This window comes from Oxyura jamaicensis, unplaced genomic scaffold (assembly GCF_011077185.1).
Source record: "Oxyura jamaicensis isolate SHBP4307 breed ruddy duck unplaced genomic scaffold, BPBGC_Ojam_1.0 oxyUn_random_OJ70277, whole genome shotgun sequence".
NCBI classification, from domain to species: Eukaryota; Metazoa; Chordata; class Aves; order Anseriformes; family Anatidae; genus Oxyura; species Oxyura jamaicensis.
The window spans coordinates 817-7,165 of record NW_023309886.1 but is presented as its reverse complement, the minus strand read 5'-3'; the positions used below and the strand labels follow the sequence as shown (position 1 = coordinate 7,165).

General features: G+C 41.5%; 1 long non-coding RNA gene across 1 annotated transcript; it reads right to left on the bottom strand.

The window, feature by feature from the left end:
* Window positions 1–1,022: 1,022 nt before the first annotated feature.
* On the bottom strand, window positions 1,023–1,830 carry LOC118159420. Its single transcript, XR_004747111.1, has 2 exons — window positions 1,527–1,830; window positions 1,023–1,481 (listed from the first exon to the last, which is right to left on the bottom strand). It is a non-coding gene; the product is annotated as an uncharacterized LOC118159420 (long non-coding RNA).
* Window positions 1,831–6,349: the final 4,519 nt, after the last annotated feature.

The window sequence follows — 6,349 nt, the reverse complement described above, 5'->3', positions numbered from 1 at the left end:
GATGTGAATTTCTCTAAAAATGTATATTTTTGTGTGCAGTTGTATTATTTAAGTGTTCCTTTGTATCAATTTATGTATGCTTCTGTTGTGGTTTAACCCGGCTGGCAGCCAAACACCACAAAGCCGTTCGCTCATCCTCCCCCCCTCTATGGGATAGGGGAGAGAAACGAGAAAAACTGAAGCCTGTGGGTTGTGATAGAGACAGAAAATAATAATAATGATGTGTACGGAGCGGGTGATGCATGGTGCAGTTGCTTGCCACCCACTGACCGATGCCCAGGCGGCCGGCCCCCCCACCCTAGCTAGCCACCCCTATGCATTGCTTAGCATGACATCAGATGGTATGGAATACCCCTTTGGCCACTTTGGGTCTGCTTTCCTGGGTCTGTTCCCTCCCAGCTCTTGCTGCACCCAGCTCCTGCTGCACCCCCAGCCTGCCCGCTGGCAGGACAGAGCGAGGAGCTGAAAAGTCCTTGGCTTAGTGTAAGCACTGCTCTGCAGCAATTAAAACATCAGTGTGTTATCAACATTAGTCTCATTCTAAATCCAGAACATAGCACTCTACCAGCTACTGGGAGGAAAATTAACTCTATCCTAACTAAACCAGGACAGCTTTTAAAACAAAGAAGGGAGAGTAGGGGTGTGAACCCAAGGAAAAGATAGATAAAGTATGCTATGTTCTTAAATTTTATAAATCGATGGACAGAGGAAGGTCCTTGCATCTGTCTGTGCAGGAGAAAAGGTGACAGACAGATCTAGGAGACAATTCTGGGAGAAACTCAGTTAAAGAAAGAGCACAAGTCATGGTAAAATAAATAAATAAATAAATAATTACAGCACCAATTACTGGGAAGGGCCCTACACTCTAATAACTTGGGGGCCAAGGTTGTGCTTGTGTTTTAACAGAAGCCGGTCCTAGATGGGTGTCAGCACCATGAGTCTGTCCGGCCATCTCATCATCTGCCTTAACATGATCACAGCACCCTCCTCTGTGGTTTGGACTCCAGCTCAAACAAAAAACAGTAAACAAATGCTACATTGCTGAGTTACTTGTTTTATCGTTGTATATAAATTTTGTCCCACTAATGTCTGACTCAGGCTCTTATGCAATGTGTCAGACCATCAATGTGTTTTATTGTGTTATGTAAGAACTGTGAGCCATAACAAATTTGAGGGTATTACTACTCAGTTATCTCTTAAATATACCCATCCATCTGGTTTCATTTTACCTTTCAAATCTTCAATTAATTTTACGTCTTCTTTTGTATAATTTGGCTTTTGGTTTATGTATATAGTTTGAACTTTACCGTCTGGTACCAAAGATGATGCCTTCACATCAGTTAATCCAGCTACCTGCTTAGCCTCTTGATCTGCCAATCGATTTCCAATTTCAAAATCGGCATTCCCCTTTTGGTGTCCTTGACAATGCATGATAGCTACCTTTTCTGGTTGTTTTACCACCTCTAACAATTTTAAAATTTCTTCAGCATGTTTTATCTGTTTTCCCTGAGCGGTCAGCAATCCACGTTCTTTCCAAATCGCTCCATGAACATGCACCACGCCGAATGCATATTTAGAATCGGTCCAAATATTTATTTTCCTTCCTGCTGCTAGTTCCAGTGCTCACATAAGAGCAATTATCTCTGCTTTCTGGGCGGACGTCCCAGGAGGTAATGGTTTAGACTCGATTACCTGTTGAGTGGTTGTAACGGCATACCCTGCCTTACGTTGTCCTTGTTTCACAAAGCTGCTTCCATCAGTATACCAAGACTCGTCAGCATCTTCTAAAGGTTCTTCCTTAAGATCAGGTCGACTGGAATACACGGTCTCCATTGTTTCTATACAGTCATGTATTATTAGCTCATCCTGAGTTCCACTAAGGAAAGAGGCTGGATTCACAATGTTAGTGACCACAATTTCCACATCATCTTGTTCTACTGGTATTGCTTGGTATTTTAAAAATCTCTGCGGCGAGAGCCAATGACCTCCCTTTTGTTCCAAAACTGTTGAGACTGTATGGGAAACTAGCACTGTCATTTTCTGTCCCATTATAAGCTTCCAAGCCTCCTGTATACTGATAACGACTGCTGCCACCGCCCGAAGACATCTGGGCCATTCTTTACTTACTTCATCCAGTTGTTTAGAGAAGTAAGCTACTACTCGCTTATAGGGACCCAGCTTTTGCGCTAATATTCCCAAAGCCATCCTTTGTCTCTCATGTGAAAATAACCAAAAAGGTTTTGACAGGTCCAGCACTCCCAAGGCCGGAGCACGCATCAATTCAAGTTTAAGTCTCTTAAAAGCTGTTCGCGCTTCTCCAGTCCAAACCAATTTTGACTGGTTACCTTTTATCAAGTCATATAGAGGCTTCACCATCAGTCCATAATTATAAATCCAAAGGCAACACCAACCTGTCATTCCCAGAGAGGTTCGCAGTTCTTTTATCATTTGTGGTTCCGGAGTTCGACAAATGGCTTCCTTGCGCTGAGTTCCCAGCTCTCGTTGTCCTCCCGAAATTTCGAATCCCAGATAGGTCACACGTTGCTGAACCAGCTGGGCTTTCTGTTGGGAGACTCGATATCCATTTAAACCCAGAAAATTAAGGAGACTGCCAGTCCGTTGAACACAACCTTCTTTAGTCTCAATGGCTATCAATAGATCATCCACGTATTGTAACAAAGTCCCTTCAGTGTCCGTAGGTTTCCAAGTCTCAAGTTCTTTTGCTAATTGGTTTCCAAAAATGGTGGGGCTATTCTTGAATCCTTGAGGTAATATTGTCCACATAAGCTGCGTCTTTCTACCTGAGTCGGGGTTTTCCCAAGTAGTTTTTGGCTTTCTGTGGCTAAGGCTAGTCAGAAGAAGGCATCTTTTAAATCCAGTACGGTAAACCAAACTTGACTATTCTTTAATTTAGTCAGCAAAGTATAAGGGTTTGCCACTACTGGATGTATATCCTCGGTGATTTTATTTATGGCCCTCAAATCCCGAACTAGCCTATAGCTTTTTCCATCTGCCTTTTTGATTGGCAATATGGGTGTATTGTATTCGGATTCACATTCAACTAATAATCCATACTGTAGAAATTTATCAATTATCTCTTCAATTCCTTTCCTATCTTCTATCCTCAAAGGATATTGCTTAACCTTAACAGGTTTCTCTCCTGGCTTTAATTTAATAATTATTGGGGTCACATTTTTAGCTCTTCCAGGGACTTCGGTGGCCCAAACTCCTAGATACACTTGATCTGTGATCTCTGAGGGTATTTCACTTTTAGGGTCAGTTTGTATTAGTGCCAAGCTCAACACATTTATTAGTTGTTCTTCTCCTATCTTTAATTCCATTTTCCCTTTTTCAAAGATAATTTCTGCTTCTAATTGTTCTAACAAATATCAACCTAATAGAGATTTTGGAGATCCAGGTAGATATAAAAACCTATGTATCCCTATTTGTTTCCCCAGTTTATATTTCAAGCATTGCAAGAGAAACGCCTTTTCCTGTTGGCCAGTTGCTCCTATTACATTTACAGACTAATTAACACAGAGAAAGAAGCTCCTTTAACCAACAAAAATTCAAGCCTCTCTCTTCATTCCTTAGCTTTATTTCAACCAGTGGACCTGCTAGAGTAGGTGCCCCAGGTCCCCATTATTCCTGACTGTTGTAAGTTTATCCTGCAGCCTAAGACAATTTCTTTCTGATATCAGGAGACCAATTGCCCTAGAAAGAGGCTAGCCAATTGCCTCTGTTTTCTGAAGCCACGTCCACTTTTTTTTTTTTCTTCATTGCATTTCAAAAGTTGGTCCAAAAATTCCATAGGGGTTTCTTTTGGACCATGTTGGAACAAATTCTCAATTCCCAATTTAACCAGATTTCGGTATAGCAGTTCATAATTTCCGGGGTGATTAGGGTCTCAGATGCGGGGGGGTCAGTCAGGGGAATACAATCGTTGAAAGTTCCGATTGCTAATGGGACTGCTCAGGGAACTCACACATGAACTCAGGTTGTTTTAAGAGTTAACTGCTTTTCTGTTTCCATGAAAACTCTTTCGGACCAATCATGGTCCCTCTGCCCCAGAGGGCTCTCACCCTCTAATATTTTAAGATCTCAGCCTCGGGTTGAGGCAGAACTAACATTCCTGCATCCTCTTTCCCTGCTCATTCAGCTTCAGACAGCTTTATCAAATACTACATGCCACACCTTTAACACCTTCAACAACCTTTTTAACACTTCCTTTATCTTTCTCCAGCCTGTACTTTTCTAATGCCAGTACCAAAGACTCAGTCAGGGGCCAACTTAATTCTATACCTTTTCCCTCCAAGATGCTGAAACAACATATCAGTATACAACATTTCATCCCATTTCCCTTCTCTCCTTAAAAACAACATTAACTGTAACAAGGTACTATAGTTCAGAGTACCATTAGAAGGCCATTTTTCCCCATACTCCAACTTATATAGTGACCACCATTGGTTACAATATTTTATCAATGTTTTCTTATTCACAGTTCCTCCAGCGGACCCACCAATATCCTTCCAATGAATTAAAACACATCCTAAAGGAGTTTTCTTTAGAATTCCACCACTTTGTTTTCCTCCCATTTTTCCAATTCACACTTTCAGATTTCCCTTTAACACTTACAAAATGCAGCACGTCGGTATCTTTTTACAGCAACACCAAGAAACTATTATTATTACCAAAAATATAGCTATAATCGCAATAACAACAATCAAATTCCACATTCAGTAGGTCAGAAAACCGAAATAAGTAACACAGTACCAAATGAACCTTAAAGGCAAACCTTTTGCCAAGGTTCCCAACAGCAATTAAATGCCACCAAAACAGATCCAACGTATACTTAAGGTGCTAGCCACAAAAGTATACACCAACACTACCCTGAAGAAGGTTACATTCTGACTTATAGGCAGCACCAAATGACCGGTCTACCAAACAAACAAACCAAAATAAAGAATATTGTCACTTACAGCGATGGGGTCCTTGTCTGCCTCTGCAATGATCCGTTGAGTCAAGGAGTCCCTCCGGGAAATCCCGGGGGTACCCTAGGGAGTCCTATTCCCAGCGGGTCCTGCAGCCGGGCAGAGAGGGTGCCCCATCTGGGGTGCCAGATTGATTTAAAGAACGAAGTCCAAATTTCTTCTTAGTGACGAAATATTCTTTATTGACAGCACTGGATGCACGGGGGATCCTTCCACCTAATGTGCATACCCAAAGTGACAAACGATCTCCTATTTATACAGCAGAACTACGAATATTCAATTAACGCCTATACATATTCATTACCTAAACCCGCCTACTCACGCTTCTTATGCTAATTAGCTTATCAGTCCTTTGCGCTTGAGCAGATTCTTCCAAGAATTGTGGGCAGGGGTCTTAAGGACGTGGACAGTGGTCTTTGGGAGGAAGGCCGTATGTCTTCCTCATAGTATACTTCTCACCCTTTATCTAGAATGTAGTGATTTTGCAAGTTTGCAATGTCCTTATCGGTCTGAGCTAATTTGTGTCCTTTTTGTCCATCTGTTTCCTGCCCAAGATGGGATGTCTGGCAAGTTTTTGTTACTTAGTTTTCACCTATTCTTCACCTCTTGGCTCCTGATAGTATATCTTACAGACTCAGACTACTTCTTCCTTGACTAACAGATAATATTGAGTACCTAATCTATTCTATTCTTAATACCTAGATAATGATTCATCCTACTGCCTAGCTAGCTAATCATCCTTTTATATTTACTAATTGCTTGCTTGTTTCAACCCCCCCTGGCTGGGCAGCACTCAGTACCTGCCTCTCCCAGGGATGTGGTTACAAAGTTTGTTAAAGATAGAATTAGTATGCCTGGTAGTTCTTCTCTGTGTTTTAGTTTGTGTTAATCGTGCTTTCTTAATTTGTGTTAATCGTGCTTTTTTGTGTTAAAGAAGGGGGAGATGTGGGAGTGTGGCCATGGGGGTCGACAAGCCCCATGGCTGGTGATAACATCAGGAATGTAAAGAGTTTGGAGGAGGGAACAAAGAGGGGTGATTCAGGAAATGCCTTGCTGTCTCGGGTTGCTTGTTCTCCAGAACAGTGGTAAAAATGTTATTAGAACACTTAATACCTAGATATGGGATAATCCAGTACATTGATTCTGATCAGGGAACACACTTTATTTCTAAAATTATAAAATTATTATGTCAATCATTAGGCTTTCAGTGGGAATACCACACTCCATGGCACCCACAAAGCTCGGGGAAAGTAGAGAGAATGAATCAAACAATAAAACAACAATTGGCTAAGTTACTGATCGAGACACAAATGCCCTGGACGAAATGCTTACCATTGGCACTTTTAAACATTAGAACT